The sequence below is a fragment of the Puntigrus tetrazona genome, chromosome 10 (genome assembly GCF_018831695.1).
Source record: "Puntigrus tetrazona isolate hp1 chromosome 10, ASM1883169v1, whole genome shotgun sequence".
NCBI lineage: Eukaryota > Metazoa > Chordata > Actinopteri > Cypriniformes > Cyprinidae > Puntigrus > Puntigrus tetrazona.
The window spans coordinates 2,563,471-2,581,320 of NC_056708.1; the positions used below are offsets into that span (position 1 = coordinate 2,563,471).

Genomic DNA, 17,850 nt, shown 5'->3' on the forward strand with positions numbered 1-17,850 from the left:
GTGGTGTACGCTTAGCGTAAATGAGTCAAGAAGAACTGTAAATAGCACTTCACGCATTAACAGTCAGGTCTCACGCCATCTCACAAAACACAAATATGAAATCGCTCAAACTTTAGATTTTCCCAGAAAACAGATTTATTCTGAAACAGAGATGCTCTGACAGTGATGAATACACGCTATTCCAGCAATAGGAGGCCATCCGAACTTAAACAGCTGTTAAACAAGATTTTTTTTTTCAGACAGGCAAACTGCAAACACACACATTGCATAGATGTACGGGTTCAGTTCAGGAACTTGTACAGCATTACAATAGATGACAAGGAAAAAAGACAACGAGAAGTAGACAACTGCACTGAAGTAGGAAGCCAATTATGTGCAGTTTGTTTGTTGTTTGCGTCTCCATCTATGAATGTTAATGAAAATGAATATTTAATGTTATACTGTTGTACGAAAACAGTAATGCATCTTCTGATTAGCTAACTGGCAACTTAAAACTTAAAATAACTTAACATTTTGAGAAAAGCCACAATTGTGAGTTCGTATCTGCTAATTCTAAGAATTGTGTGTAATTGTGAGAAAAAGTTACAACTGTAAGTGTGCATGATGCAATTCTAAGAAAAAAAGTCAATTGTGAGAAGTCAAAATTGTGAAATAAAAAAAATAAATAGTTGTTTGTTCAGATTTTTTTACCTCCGCAAGTAATTAAAACTCCGTAAAGGTTTAATAAATATAGTGCATGGTTTAATTAGTTTTGAGATCCATGGTGGCTTTTTAGCAAATGTCAAAACAAAGCTATTCCGTGGCTTGAGAATATTTAGTAATAAACAGTTTGTTTAAACTCCTTTCTCTTTTTTATATTGTTGTGCTGTGCGTAGGGTTGGCTGCTCAAAACGCATATTTAGTCTAGTATATTATAGTATAAATTAAATTTAGTCACATAAACACTGGAAAATATGAGCAAATCTAAAGCTGAAGCTTTGACAGACTCTTTGGAAAAGAGGTAAGATTGCCATTATTAACATTTTGGTGGTCTAGGATAAAAGTGACTGGAGCGACGTTTCCTTAAGAGACTGCCCTGTGAACACTGATTCAAATTCAGAGGTTCTGAAAAATATGGGTGAAAACTGTCTCCTGTTTTTGAGAGTTTCTGCAAAGCCTGACACATTTTTATCTGATGAGTTCCCAAAGAAAGAGCGTTTTGTCATTTAAGAAAGTTTACAGTGTTCTAAATTTACAGTTTTTTCAGCATGACTGAGTAAACAAAAACAAAAACCCAATCAGATATGTGTTTAGCCTTTAAAAGTTGTTTGGAATTGATGGTCGTAGAGGCAAACTAGGCTCTAAATGTAGACCCACATTCCTCTGAGAATAAATAGGTTGCCCACATGCATAAAAAACAAGCATTAACATTTGGAGTTAAGTCACAGCTCGACAGGCCTCCCAGAAGAGCTGCTGATGAGCGCCAATATTAATGCTAATGGTTGATATTTTGTGATGATGGCACTCTATCAAAGTCAGTTCATACTGCAGACCTGAAGTGGTGCTTTAGTCTCATTTCCATGCTTCATTTATCAGTAATTAACATAATTCATGTGTGGACATTTAACCAGCCAATTATTTGTAGAATCACTTGGACATTTTCGCCAAGGGTCAGATCTGAGTTATTTGAGCATTTATTTATTTTTCATTTTTTTAAACGTTTTTCAGCATTCTAATCAAGCGGGTACATGATTGGAAAATGTTGCCTGGTTACAGATATTGAACAGCTAATTAGGTGTCATTCACATCTACTGCTTGACAAAATCAGCATGGCATGGCATTCACAACCCATTTTTCTGTGCCATATTAGTTTTTTGGCTACTGGTTATCAATAACCAATAGCCAGCATGGCCTAGATCAATGGTTCCCTATCTGTCAGTTACTACAGTCTTGCTTGGAGTCCAGATTCGCTCTGATTAAGAGAAAACACCAATGAAATTTGGCTAATGGTATTTGCATCCCGAGCCACTCCCTGTCATATGGGTAAAATAGGTGACAAGTGCAACCAATCCGACTCTTGATTCGAGACTTTGGTGGAAATCCAGGACGCGTCTGTCTTGTGCAGTGATATTGCTGGGCAAGGTATGAAATCGGGCCTGTCCCTTCAGCAAAGATGAGGCAGGGGTATTATAGCCCCTGCTTCATTGTACCCAAGTAAGGTGGCGAAGTTCCCATGTAAGGTGTTGACGCAGAGTGGCATCCCTAGATGCTTTCAGCCCCAGGATTAGGTTGCAACAGTCGACCTTTCTTCTGCATACTTTTGTGTCTTGAGTCCTCGGTGGAAGACGATTCTACGGTTTGCATTAGAGGTTCGGGAATGGCAGTAAAGGGTCCTCCCCTCCTGGCTTCCCTGTTTTTTGTGCCTTAACAAAGTTTGTAGATGGTGTCCTTGCCCTGTTACATGAAGTGGCCTCAAGATACTCAACTACTCAGAGTGTGGCCCACTCGTGTGAACAGTTCTGTGATCACAGAGACCTGGTGCTCTGGCACCCCAGCCAGTTGGGGCTTTAGGCCAGCTGAGAAAGGAGCAAGCTTTCCCAAAGTGTAGAGACTCTCTTTTCTCAGTATGGAGTTAGACTCTGTGAGTATGATGACATGTCTCATCGATAAGCGTGCCCAGTCTGTGCTGAACTGAATTCTTTCAGAGGCAAGACGCTGATATTGCCTTGAGATTAGTACATCTATTAGTTCACCTATTCACTGAAACACTTGTTAACTGTGCAGGTAATCATGATGTCTTCCTTGAATCCTCCCCTTGCCAATTGTACTATTCCCTCGCCGAGGCACAGATACACTGGAGCTCAACTGGTCTTGGGGTCTTTGCAAGTAGCTTTATCCTTCTCGCACAGATACTGTGCAAGGTCAGGGCGGATGAGGAACAGGTCCTGTTAGTCGTGCCATTTTGGCGCACCCAGACCAGGTTTCCGTGACTCACTCTCCTCGTGACAGCCCTTTCATGACACATACCTCTGAGAAAGGACCTCCACTTTGCGGGGCACCCTTTGGCCAAATCTGTTGAACCTCCATGTGAGGCTCCTAGACAGGCAGACCTAAGTGCTCTGCCACCAGTAGTGGTAGATATTATCACTCAGGCCAGGGACCCGTCTATGAGGCATGCCTATTCACTGAAGTGGACTCTATTTGTGAATTGGTGTTCATTTCACAGAGAAGTCCCCCGAAGATGTACGATTATAGTAGAGCTTTCTTTCCTGCAAGAAAGGTTGGTACCAGGTAACAGGGACCAGTCCTCAGCTCCGCAGCAAAACCTGATGGCAAGGTGTAATATCTATTTAAACATTGTGTAAGTTATTTGTAATTTTATATTAGGCATATTAGCATAATGCGTTTTTATTATTTTTGTTAATGAAAGTTTGATGTTCTACATTGTATTTTGCTGATGCTCGAATTGAATTCAAGCAACATATTTGCTGAATTGCAGCTAATGTAAACATGAAAGTAAAATGTGCATGGTTCTTTTTTTTTTTAAAGGGAAAGAAAATAAGGGGAAAGAGGGAAGACTCAAATTAACTAAAAGCTAACAACTTGTTTCCGAATTGCCTAAAATTTTTAAGCAAAAGTGAAAAACTTCACAACCCTAGTGTTGGAGGACCTTCAGGAACATGGTTGGGAATCAGTGTTCTAGATGATGTCAGCTAAAATGGAACTAGTGTTAATTTTGTCAGCTATTTTCAACTTTAGTCTTATCCTATATAGTTTTAATTTTAGTCTACTAAAAGTCTCAACATTTTAGTTAAAGAAAACTTGAAGTATTTGGTCTAGTTTTAGTCAATGAAAACTTGACATTTTAGCAATAAGATTAATATTAATTAACTTTACAGCAGTTTTCATTTTGACAACAATTTTTAATTTATTCTTAGTCTTACTCAAATGTACATTTTAACTGTGTCCTGTTTTTGTGTAGTCAAGTTTTAGTCAATGAAATCTTATTCACATTTTAGTCGCTTTGTATAACGATTAAACTGATAAAAATGATTAATTAGAATATTATTATATTTAGAATAATGTGTGCTGATAAATCATGCATAATAAGGCCAGCGAAGTGCATTAAGAAAACAAATAGGGTAATTTATTATTATTTTTTTAAAATGTTGACTTTAAAGCGAAACCGTGATTATAATATTCACGAAAAGGCCAAGCTGAGAACATAAAAAGTTTGTCATATTTTTTTTCTAAACAAATCTTTTTGTTCTGTCATGTCACCTACAAGTAAGAAAAATATATTATGGATCAAAGACACTGAACTGCAGTGGGGCACATTCTGCCTGCATTTGCCAGCACGGTGATGAGATGGTAAGTTGCACAAACTAACAGCAGCTACACACAGTAATCTCAGTTGTTCCATTTTCCGCCTGCCTGTAAATCTGACATTTGAGCATATAAATAAACCGGAAAAAAAGACCATAGCGGGTTATTGTCTACAGAGGTGTAATATAAATAACAGAGGATTTTGTCAACAGGATATTGTCAAAGCAAATAGAAATGTCATTATGAAGTCAAAGAAAACAAAGCTTTATTGCTGTATTTTTAGTCGGTTTATGAGTTTTTGAGGCCAACTAATATCGCTTTAGTAAAATTACAGGCGAAGTTCGTGTTTTTTTCACCCGCTGTAAGCAACAAAATGATAACTAGCGCAGTAATTACAGGCTTAAGCTGTCCATCATGTTGGCAGTATCGTTGCAATGGCAACAGATCTGTTTGTAAGCAAGGAGCAGACAGCTTGTGTCCCACATGGTATGCAAATCGTTTGGGTCCACGACCAAAACGACTGTTATTACACTTGACCTTTACAGTAAATTGCTCTAGGGTTCCGTTTGTGACAACCGTGGCTTACCATCGGCCGTGTCCTGCTCTGTTTATACGGCACGGGTGCCTCCTAAAGTTAGGTGATGTCAAGGATGTGGTCTGACATCTGCAGCTTTACTCAAAACTCATAGCCACCACAACGATAAAAGTTCACAGGTTCACAACAACAGTTGAAACTTCCTAAACATCAACATGGGGAAAAAGCGAAATGCGTCATGCAGACTCGCTTGTTTTCATTCACTCATTCTAGTGGACTGCATTAACGGAAGTGATGTGAAAAATATTGTTAATTATACGGTTTAAATTAAGGATAGCGTGATCTTCAGTTTATATTCGTTTAGTTTTGTGCACTTTGTGCGGTAGATGATATGAGCCAATTTTGGTGAGCATGTAGCTTGCTTAACATATTCTTCTAAGTCCCAGTTGGAATCTCCATCTCTCTGTCTGTCTTGGGCTGCCTGCTCCTCGAGATCTATTGATGGTCTCGAGCTCTGCTTGCATGGTTTTTCTGCAGGTTAGAGCTCCTCTTTTTCTCTTAGAGAGTTAATTCCAGAGAATGGCATGCAAATGCTGGATTGCCCGATCCACAATTGTTTAAAATGGGCGTCTGGTCGGTGCGATGCCAGAGTTCCTGATTTTAAATCCACTCTGGCCATCTAACACACAGGATTTGTTGTAAGCAAGTGCTGTTTAAGATTTGCATCTTGTGGTCCAGACTCTTGGTGTGTCTCCAGGTTTTTGCACAGTATAGCTCTACCAATTTGACATTTGTTTTAAATTGTCATTTAAATGTAGCTCTAAATGTTTTTCTCCACACTGGCTTCAAGAGATTTAGATTTAGCTAGACCACACCTGTTATTATGTTACCCTTTTTTTATAGTGCTGATGCTACTAGGATAGATAAAGTGGTTGACTTGCCTGGCCACCTATGGTGATGTGAGCTCTCTGATTGGTGTTAAACCACAGACTCTCTGTTCTCTGTACTATGTAGGTGTGGTCACTTCCTGTAATCTTGCTTTCTTTTTCTGGATATGCTTGAAGGAGTGAGACAGCAGGGTGATAATAAATACTTTGTGTATTGCTTTACAGCGTAATCAAACAGTAACCTCAAGAATTATTACAGAAAACCAAGCAATTGAAGTATTTAGGTGAGTTAAATTATGAGATAAATGATGAATACAGATCAACAAATATTTTTTTTTTCAGAGATAGTTTGACATTTTGACAATACTTGTTTTCATTTATTTGTTGTTTTGCCTCTCTAAAAGCAAAAAAAACCTGCTCTTTTCTAATAAGAACAGGTAGCTTTTTAGAATAGTATTATTATTTGTTTAAAACACACTGACTGAAAGATAAAAAAAGATAAAAAAACATTTATTTCATCCTATATATATATATATATATATATATATATATATATATATATATATATATATATATATATCTATTAACATATTTAATTACATGTTCCAATTTAGCAGCCTTTTTACCAGTTTAGCATACTAAAAGTACAATTGCAGGGCATTTTATTAAGTACATAAATATAAAAATGTATTTGTAGTATATTTAGCATGAAATAAATGTATTTCAAATACATGTGAGCATATCTTTTTTTATTTTTAAACTAGGAATGTATTTGACTGCTGCAGAACCCCAAAGGGTGCAATAAAAGGTAAGCCATTTTAGCTTCAGGGTAAGGGTTCACTGCATTCACCTTGGTTCAACCGTGATTGTCTTCATCACCCACAAGGGAGAAGATTATCAATGACAGGAGACACCCTTGCCTAACTTCTTTCTTGACTGCAAATGATTTAAATGTCCGTGCAGAAGCTTTGGATAAGATTGATTAACATCTGCTGCATAGCATTGTTTTCTCCAAATCGGTGTCCTTGTCTGCCATTTCACTTTCGCTTTGGAATTTTATGAAGCAGATGTACAATTGTGAATGCCACAATTGAGTGGCTCCTCAGTGATCATATGTAGATATGCTTTCTGGACTGGCTATGCAGAATCCTGCTCGCTCCTCCTCTCCAGCATCACCCTGGTGAAAACCTTGCTGGGGAGGAACCAGGTCTGAATTCATCAATAGTTCTATACCGGAAACCCATATTCCATCCTGCTCCTCCACCACGATGTCTGCTGCCAGGTGCTTTCCCATTGATCTTCGAGGCTTCCAGGCTTTTTTCAGATTCACACGCAGGTCTTTCACTTATCGGTTCTCCACGTGTAACCCATTCAGCAGAGTGCCGAAATTTTGGTGAACGCTAGACAATAGTGAACTGCGATGGCAGGCATTTTACTTGGCATAGAACTTTTCATGCAATCAACTAAATAAGAAGAGAAAATGCATTTGTGGTCTAAAGGGTTCAAGATATTTAAGCAGATGAATCTGCGACTTTTGATCAGTTGGTGGAGCTATACAGTTGAAGTGCCAGAGCCCAAAAAGTGTGCCAAATTTCAGTTAGAGTTTTCTGTTTATTTCCATGTGGAGTTAAACAGGAAATAAGTAGTATGTAAATATTTAGAGTACTTCTCTGAATTTTGCGAACTCTCCCGTAGATGCCTCTAGACGCCCATTGTTTCATTCTCAAGGCTAAATTAGTGTTGTTGTTTATCTGAAATATTTTGATAGCGCACACATCTGTTTCTTGCAAGTAACCCTGTTCCTCAGTGCGAACATAAAGCTGCTTTAATTTATTATTCATAACTGCACACTAAACCTGTTGGCCTCTTAAAATCTAAAGCCTTTTCGACATCTCAAGAGGAACTATTTTATTATCTTTACATAGCAAACTTGGAGGTCTCTGTGCAAAGAAAACTGCAGTGATTTAGCAGCGCCCCAGAACAGCCTGGAAGAGGTTTCCAAGATATTTGCTCACTTCATAAGAGTGAAAACAAATGTAAATTAATTTGGAAGGAGATAACAGGTTGATTTATAATTGTTCCTAACACTGGGTCACACTGGTAATTTGCTCAGCACTGGAAAATGGATTCAAAGAGATTGAAATGACTCTACAGCATGATTGTATGTTTGGACAACGAATAATCTTCGTTAATTGCGTTCCAAAAAAAAAAAAAAAAAAAAGAATGAATAAAAAAACACCTTGGCACGACGATGCTGTGCTGCTCTCTGATTGGTCGTGCTTCTTCACGACAGCCCGACTGAATGTTAAAAAGTCAAAAATGTGATTTTAAACACAGTGGGCTGTGTTTTCCAAAGGCCAAGAGAGGCCAGCGTTATAAGCAGGCACTACAAAAAAATGCCTCACATGACTGCCTAATCCTCAACACGCATACAGAAATGTGTCTTGCTCCTGAAGGCAATTATGCACATGTGTGAATGCCCGGGGCCAAATGTAGCTTTCTGCCATGCAGACGAGCCAATGAATGCAGGCCAGCTTTTCTCAGATAGTAGTGTTTTTATCTCTAGTAGTCGGTGAATAACAAACCAATAATACTGAAACATATGAAATATGCGGAGCTGCTCCATGCCATTTATTTTGTTAGGCTATGCAGGAACAGTCATTTAAGATCCGTGCTGTAATAATAAAGAAGAGGGAAAAGGATATTTTAGTAACGTTCTAAGAATGTAGAGGGCTTGGGCTACCAGGAGAACCAACTACCAGCTCAGTTCAGTTACCTGGAGAGTGATTCATGTGTTTTAAGTCGGGTAATGCAAACTGTCAAACAGTACTTCAGTGTTTAATGTTCTGTGAAGTGGACCAAACATGACAAGTACAAACTTTATTACAAGAGAGCTCCCACCTAGGGCTAAAATGCCACATAGACATATTTTTTTAAACTGAAATGACCAACCAACAAGCTCAAAACCCAGAAAGTGCCTTTCAGCCTGCTGGGAAAAACAACATCTCCTGTGGAGAATAACGTTACTAAGGAACTCTATAAAGGCAGAAGGAACTTACATGCCTTTATGCAGCAGAGAAGTGCACTGGTGTCACACTTGCGATGGTCAGTATGTACCTTCACCTCCATCGGCTGTTTCTCTCCGTTCTGTTCTTACTCTGACAGTGTGTACTTTTCTCTCCGTGTGCTGCTGATCCTTCAAAAGAGGTTTCATTAATACTAGATAAAATCCAAAGAATTTGAGAGAGATGAACATTAGGCACAGTTCAAGTGTATTGTTTTGCAATTCATAGTTTTAAGTTATCTTTTAGAATACAAGGGTAAATTACATTAAGTCTATCTTTGTGTCTTCTTTTTGTTGATTTACTCTAGCAACACTTTTTATTCTGCACTATCCATATGTTTTAAGCCACAAATAAAACAGGCAGAATGTTTATTTATTTTTTTTTTGAACATAATGCGAACCATAGTGTAGCCTTGTAATAATAATAAAAACAATATGCATATTGTTACTGAAATAGCGTCTCGGATCGTATAACCTCACATTTAGCCACAAGTGTCACATTTTATTTTAAAGTTTGGTAAATAAGTGGCCGACAATTTGTTTGCTTGCATGAATCATTCAGCTGATTACGATCATATGCAAATAATTTAGTCTGTGTGAAATGTCTACTCTGGAATCTTTTGCAAAGTAACTAAATTATTTACAAAAGCATTGATTATGCTTTGAGAAAAAGTTAAAAGAGAGAAAGAAAGAAAGAAAAAAACATTTATTATGAATGACAGACCCAGCGATTCACTCAAGTAGCAGCGCACAGATTAATGTGACCATACCGAGAATAAAACATGCATTTACACGCTCTGTCAATCTCTATTAACTCACTGTTGCCCCGTCTAGAACACATGGTTATTTGCGACTACAAAGTATGTGTGTAATGTGACACCAATACCCGTAAATAGTGCATGTATGAAATTAAACTGCAAGTCTACACTGAGAGTTGCTTAAGGTTTTATATCTCATTCAAATACAGGTGACTGTGCATTTAGTGCTCAACAGAGTCTGTACCGTGAAGAATATGTTTTAATTCAATAAAAAAAGTGCTTTCTTAGTTCTTTATTCACTTTTTCAATGCAAGTCTGTTATAATATCTTCTTAAAGTTATTGAAAACAGATAAAAGTTTAAACCCAAGGGCATTGTTTGTTATGGACCCACAGAAAAGGAAGATGTATGACCGCTTTCAAATTTAATCAATCTTCTTATATTTCTGCATCCTCTTATCTCTTAAAGCGTTTCCCTTGAATTAAACTGAAAATGAGTTCATGGCAGTCTTACAACAGAGTACTTTCTAGGCCATGGAATGGTGTTTAAAAAGATTTGAGGTGCCAACTGTCTGCACTTAAGCCTGAATATAGACCGAAATTTCACTTCATCTCAATTGAACGCTTTCCCATTCTTTGTAAATAAATAGCATCCAGATGGGATGTCTTTTCTTCCTTTAAAAAATCGGGTTTATAAATCTCTGACCTCAATATCCATTGATGTGAAAGAGAAAAGAACTCGAGTGAATGACTTTGCTTTTTGACTGTATCCGCAGAGCATTTTAATTAACTAATCATGCAGTTTATATGTATTAAGATAGATTTACTCTGTCAGTCGTCATGTTTCGAGGTGCCAAAACCCACAAAACTCAACATTTCAATTAATTCCAGAGCACATACAGTAGAAGTGGCCACAGATAAACCTGGCAAGAGACCGACCTTACTTTCCCAGCCAAAAATGCTCATAACGGCCTCTAACCCTACACTTAGTTTAATTGAAAAATTAGAGAGCACTCCTGTTTTTTTTGTTTTTTTTCAATCGCGTTCAAATAATGTTCTCCCACACGAGTCCCCTTTGTACGACGACTGATGCACACATGGTTTTACTCGTAAAACGTGGCTAACAGAGGATAGCACATGACTCTTATTGAGGGTTTGGTGTGACATTTAAGATGTGCATGTGTAGGATCTTGACCCTCGTCCTCGCCACCCGCAACCAAAGCATGATTGCATTAAGACAGATCTTCAGTATCTGGCACTGAACCGAAACGTAGAACACAATCTCAGTTCAGTTCTCAGTGACGCACGACCCTGCTTCAAAACAACCTCGTTGTGTGCAGTCATAGCTCCCCAAATATTGACATTCATAAGACAAATTCAAGTCAAAGAACCCTGAGATTGGATTCATATGCTTTGCGAGCCGTAGGAAGGGAAGTCAGTCTGCTAATAAAAAAATGTGGCTCAAGTCTTTGGTAGATCTGATCTTCAAGAGCAGTTTGTATGCATTTATCTCTCCAGCCTGTCCGCCCCCTGCTCTTCTGTTGAGGTTAGGCCTGCGTTTTATCTCGGACCAAACTTTAAATATTTTCAGACACAACTCTCTTCCTTAGCAGTCTTCCTTTCAGCAGACGCATGCCACAGAATGTGTGAAGTTCAGCAGTTGCAGACTTCAAGTGTATATATTTGTATTCCACCAAGCCTCTTCAAAGTTAAATTCCATCCACATCCGCTTCTGATATTTCTTCATTGTTTGCATGTAACGCGTGACCCTCCGAGATCCTAGTTCATCGCGGGGAAAAGCGATGCAGTCCGGTTAGTGTGTCACCGATAGAAGAACAGTTCCAGCTAATATATTCCATTTATTTCAAACAGCCAAGCGTGAAGTTGTGCGCTTTTATCGCGATGACAGCAAATAGGTCTGAAAATTCTCCCTTTTTGGCTGTCTGAGATGAAGACATGCAATTAAAACAAAGGAGAAAACCAATTAGCCAGCAGACACCTTCTGGGGTGTGATGACCTTCAGAATCGTAAGGAGCGGCAAAGATGTAATGAAATGTTGAGAGTGCACTTAAAAAAAAAGAATAAACAGAGCAGACGCTTCAGCAGCATCACTGTTACTTTGCAGACCCACAGGCATCTTGGTCTCGGGGTTTTCATGAATCTGCTTTGACCATTCCTAATGAGATGGATGGATTACATATAGCAGCCCATAGAAAGAGCTGCTAATGAGGCGTATGTCTATTTAACATGTGTGTTACAAATCCTTAGCAACCTTCCATCCTGAAAATCCAGGACCATCTAATAACCTCCTAACACTCTACCACCCTTAAAATACCAACAGCATATCCATAAAATAATTCAGATTCTTGAAAAGTGACTTCAAAAAAAAATGTCTAAAGTTAGAATAGCTTCAGACTTATCTTGAAGGGGTAGCATCCCCCAAAAAACAAACAAAAATATGTAATAACCTCAAATTGTTCCAGACTTCCAAAGTTGTTCATGAATTTCTTTGTTCTATTAACATACATATTGCTACAGCCAAAATAACATGATATCCAGCTGCTGTCATGTCTATTAATCAAAAGACAAAGAAAAAGAAAGAGGAAAAGGGTAGATGTGACATTACAATGGGTTTATGTGAAGATTGTTTTAAGTTCACTTCAGTTAGAAGTTATTTTTTATTTTATGAAGGAGGACAATTTTATAGGGAAATCAATATTAATTGGTATAAGTGATACTAGCCTTAAGTCATAAAATAAGCCACTAAACATATATATGTGTGTGTGTGTGTGTGACAGAAGCAGACTCACACAGGAGGTAGCTAAAATGGTAAAGTTTATTTGCACAGATGAGCACGGAAAGTCTACTGCAGAGGAACTGGGTGAGTATATAGTCCTTTGAAAGTCTTTAACTGGAATCACCGCGATACTGAGCGCAGTTCTTATCTTTTCCAGCAACCAGGAGTACAGAGGAGACGAAGGAGATCCTTGGAGCGCACACCACAACCACAGAGGAAGCTGACAGAGACACTGGAGACAACTGGGATTTAAGCAGAAGCACAAGAGGTAAGTAGCGAGGTAAATCATTTACCAATACTTCATAGGAGCAAGGAAAGGACTCCACTTCATGCATTCTAGCCTGGACACTGACTGAACTGTGTGTGCTTATATAGTGCTCTTGATGATTGTGCTAATGAGGTGGAGGTGTGGCTAGTTGAGGGAGAGCGCTGTGATTGGGTAGTGGCAGAACCTGGCAGATCCGTGGCAACTGTCTTTATGTTGTTTGTACATTGATTTTGAAGATTGAATGTGAAATTATTGCAGTATAAAAGTACATTTAAAAACTTCAATGGTAGGTGGGATTAATTATGATAAGGGTGTTGCCAGGGTAAAGGGTTTTTTGCACAGTTGGGCCAATGTAACGTGAATGCCTAAAACGAATGTAGAAAAATCTAAAATAAAATAGATTCCTTTTAATGATGTGCACTGTACTTTGAGAGTTGGTTGTATCATCACAATTTAATTTAATCGTTGTACTTAAACATTACAGCATAACACAAGCAACATGTGGACTAGGAATATTAATGGTAATGGTCATACAGAGTTATGCAGGAATCATTCATTGTAGAGAGAGTGCAAAAAGAATAAAGCCGATTGCTCCATACTGAAACGGGCTCTTTAACAGTAACTATTCAAAAACATGACACAATGAAAACGCTGGTTGTGGTAGAAGTAGTGTGCTCGTTTATGATTATTACAGTTCTCTGCAGGCAGTGTACTTTTTTTTTTACATTTAGTTTTAGTTTTAGGAAGAGCTGCCATTTATTCAGTCATATAAAGACTTTCTTCGTATATAAAAAATTAAAAAGGTTTTGTATAGGCCCCAATTCTTACCATTGACTAGTAGCTTATTAACATGGCAGTTATTAACATTGACCCTTTATTAGTACTTACACATATTCTGCATGTACATCCATAATCCCAATACCTAAAATTAACAACTACTGTACTTTATTACCTGTTAATGAGCAGCAAATTAAGAGTTGATTGGGGCAAAATCTATAGTTAATGGTCTGTTAGTAGTGGCAAATGCAGTGTAAAATAAAGTGTGACCATGTATTAAAAATGATAGATCTGATATGAGGCAGGACCATTTGAGCAATGGGGAGAGTAATAATTCACATTTCATGTTCATAAGTGATCAATTCAATAAATTTAGGACCTAAATTGTCTTTTAGGAGCTAAATTGTCTACTGTCTGTCCAAAACCAATCACATCAGTTATGTGAGATGTGTTACATATTTAGGAACTTTTCAAGAATTAGGCTTAAACTTATCATCTTTTTGGAATCTAGCTTGATAAATGTCTTATTTCTTATGAATTTGCATGAATCTGTCCCCTAGTTCACATGCGGTTGGATCTAAACAGGATTGGACTAGTACCACCCTGCCAACAACTTAGCAGCTACCCAGAAAAACCTTGTCGACCTTCAAACAAAAACATGAAATGACATAACGACCTAATAGATACAATAAAAGACCGCTCTTGCAACAGGCAAGCAATACATTAACAGCCACACATTTCTGGTAAATACCAAATCAATCCAAAACAATCTAGTGGCCATCTAACCACACATTACCAACTCCCTTTCAACCACCCAAGAACATTTTAGCCACTGCGTTGCAATTACCCAGAAAGCAACCAGTCAATACTTGGTGGACACTCAGAAAATCTTCCCTGTCATTTTTCCCCTCTTCAAATCCATTGTCTTCAGAAAATGTAAGATCTGTTTTGATCTTTCACAATTGCTGTCATCTGGATTTGTGACAAAATGTCTGTGTAATTACCAGAAACCTTAAACAATACCTTGTGAAACTCGCAGAACTCTTACTCCTTTTTTTTTTTACTATCCACTAATTAATGTCAGCGTATATATTGTTAATTATTTTTCCCCTTTCTAATTGGAAACTTAATTGACAAAGGATTAGCCACGAGAGGGAATTAATTGCCTTAGCAGACACATACAGAAGTTCGTCTGAAAGTAATTCTGTTCAGTGTCAGCCCCTGACAAAGATTTATTTCATATTCGGTGTTAACAAGAATTTAATCTTTTACAGCAGCTTCTCGAGATGGGCTCGGCGCTATTAAAAATACTCCACAAAACTTGATTATTTCCCATCACAACGGCAGCCGAGTATTATCAGCAAAATGAGAGCGACCACTAAAGCAGATCAACAGCGAGATATCGCCACGTTCAGTCATATCACAAGCAAGAAATTCTCAGAAATTTTCTTCAAAGGTCTCAAAGACTGATCTATCGTGTCAAAAGTGGTGTGATGTTTCATAATGCATAAATGATTTGCAGATTATAAAAGCATATAGCACATATGGAAAACAGACCCTGCCGCCCCACCATATGTTTATGTAGGCCACCCTTTGTGTCCCGTGACTGGTTTGAAATGCATTTAAAGTGTCAACTAACCCTGAAGCAAGTGATTACTCCATCTAAAGTTTCATCAGTAACCCGTGGTCTGGTTGCGCTTACCGCAGAGTTGCGCAAGTGGTTGTTTCGTCTAGAGATCCACCTGAGGTGTTTGAGTGCGGCTCATTCGGGACGTTGATTTTGGCCGACGTGTCATGGAGACATCTGTAGTTCTCTACTGTACGTTCTCACCATCAAATGCCTTCTTGTGCTCCATTTCCACATTTGGTGGTTCTTCACTGATCTTCGCTGAAGCAGCCAATCAGCTCACCAGGATCTGGGCTTTTTTATGATCAGCCTCTTTCGTGTATCGTAACACGGATGTGATCAGGTTAGAAAGAAAGCAGATAAGTGTAAGTCATGAATGAATGAGTTGGAGTGATCACTTAAATATACATTATTGCTCTCCCCATTGCTCAAATGGTCCTGCCTCATATCACAACTTTTCTTTCAGTTTAATACACGGCCACACTTTATTTTAAGCTCTGGTTCTTGCTATTAACAAACTATGACTTTTGCCTCAATAAACTCCTATTTGCTGCTCATTAATAGTTAATAAGGTACTTGTAAAATTGTGGTATTGAGATGTAGAAAACAGTCATGCAGAATATGTGATTTATAAGTACTAATAAACCACCGATATGTTAACAGCAGGCATGCTAGTAAGCAACTAGTTAATAAGAATTGTTCCATATACTGAAGCGTTACCTAACACACTTGTATAATCTTAAAACCCAGGAAACAGGTTTATGCACTTGGTTCTATTGTCCCAAAGTATTTATTATTATTAATATTTATTGTTTTTATGAGCTTTTGGTGAAAGGTCTGTGGTGCAAGCAAACTAAGGATTATGTGTTATCTTGTGGAAAATTTCGGCTAGGCAGTTGCGAATGAGTGGCTCAATGGGACTAGGTTGTTGGAAACATTAGATGTCATAATGGCGAACAAGAAAACTGTACTTATTTGCCACTTTCACAGCTGCATTGGGTTTATACTCAAGCTCCCGCAAACTATTCTAACCTTACAAACGTTGCATTCATTTGTAAAGATTATCTTCAACAAAATAATCTCTATAATAATCTATTTTATTAATTTGTTTGGTCACAAGGCTTATTTTCTGCCAAAAAAATATAATAATAATAAAAATAAAATAAACAAATAAAAATAATCCACTGAAAAAACCAGGATGATGCTTACTTTTGGTCAACCAACAAAAAAACATCATCACTGCAACACTTACTAAGGTTGGCGTCCAGCGGCTGTTAAAGTCTTGGTGGTTTGGTTTGGTCTGATTTTAAAATTGCTTCATTTGGTCGACTGTGATGGTCTCCTTTATGATTTTAAAAACCTCATCTAGGCACTTTAGAGATTCTGTCAGAACGAGTTTCTGACCCTCTGACCTCTTCTCTGAATCTGGTCAAACGGTCCCCTCTCTCAGAACATGCTGGCTTCTCTTTCATGCTATTTCATGCTATTTTCATTTCTTCCTGAATTACAGGCTTTGAAAACTCAATGACAACTCTCTTTCCATTTTCAACAATTTCAAGGTCAAAATTCTCAGTGATTAAATTCGTGTTCAGCACCTAGCTCACAGCTAATATGTTCAAGAGCTGAATTTCTACAAAAGCTGCACCTTTTGCCCCAAAGTGATGGTCAGCTTTGTTGCACCATAATCTATGGACATAATACAGAGCATACAGTGAAGTTTTCTGGTACTGTTCAGCCTGTCTTGGTGTTAAGCTTTTAGACATAAGTTAAGAATTTAGGTTGAAGTGTAAAGATTTCAATACACAGCAAGTTTCATCTTCCCTATTTGTATATTGTAATGATTTTGATAATATTTTATAAGGCAAGGACATTTCTTAGTTTATTTAAAGTCCCTTTGTCATTATTCTATTGCATGAGTTGGTTTCCAAATAACATTTTAACGCTTTAAACGCTTTACCCAAAACAAATATGTATATCACTCAAAGGTTAACTGTAATTTATGTGTTGTAGTATGTAGCTTATAGGGGAAGAAAGCCAGCCAATGAAACCTTGACAATATTATCAATATAGAACATGCTATTTTATGCTGTTTTGCTTAAAAATACTGTCTTTGTTGTGTTCCTCACTTACCCAACTGAATGCATATGTAATAAAATAGCTATTACATTGTTATTATTGCTACTGCAACCAAAAACATTTTATTTTTTAGACATTTTCAAATAAGCTTCCACACAGTGTTTATAGAAAGCCAACCTAATAAGGTACATATCTGAAACCTGACATTTCGCTCTCCTTTGTATGAACTGTCCTTATCTGGATGGAAAGGTTAACCTTTGGAGTCAACCCTGTCACGCTGTAGACGCAGTTACCTGCAAGCCAGAAAGTCAATAAATTTGCAGAAGACATTTGCATGCATTAATCTTTCTCTCTCTCATCATCCAAGGACATGGTGCATAAACATAATTTTGAGTGATTTCCACTGGGTAAAACATCATTGTCTCTGTCTGACATTGTATCAGTGCGGTTTTGTTGTTATTTATTGTTGATGTTTCTGAGCTCTTCTTGGAATGAACAAGAGAAGCGTCTGTCACATACCGAGAGCTCGGATGCCAAGAGAAGCTTTCCGGTGTGTTCGGATGTGAGATTTCTCCAATGACTTGTCTTTTATACTAGTGCAGACAGGTAAAGATGCTGTCAAATATTTCGCACGCCTATGATTTAATCAATGCTTTTAAAACGTATATGTTTTGTGTCAAGAGTGACGGTATTTTATATCCTGAATTGTATTCGGTGGAAAATTATTTGTTAACATAGGTAAGGAAACGATGTCTGCA

The 17,850-nt window shown here is 37.7% G+C and overlaps 1 long non-coding RNA gene across 1 annotated transcript in view; it reads left to right on the forward strand.

Moving 5' to 3' along the window:
- Window positions 1–12,612, forward strand: part of LOC122352387 — a 55,700-nt gene extending 43,088 nt beyond the window's left edge. Inside the window, exons 3-4 of the long non-coding RNA XR_006251868.1 lie at window positions 12,346–12,428; window positions 12,502–12,612. This is a non-coding gene — a long non-coding RNA (uncharacterized LOC122352387). The remainder of the gene's footprint in view (window positions 1–12,345; window positions 12,429–12,501) is intronic.
- The last annotated feature ends 5,238 nt before the right edge of the window (window positions 12,613–17,850 follow it).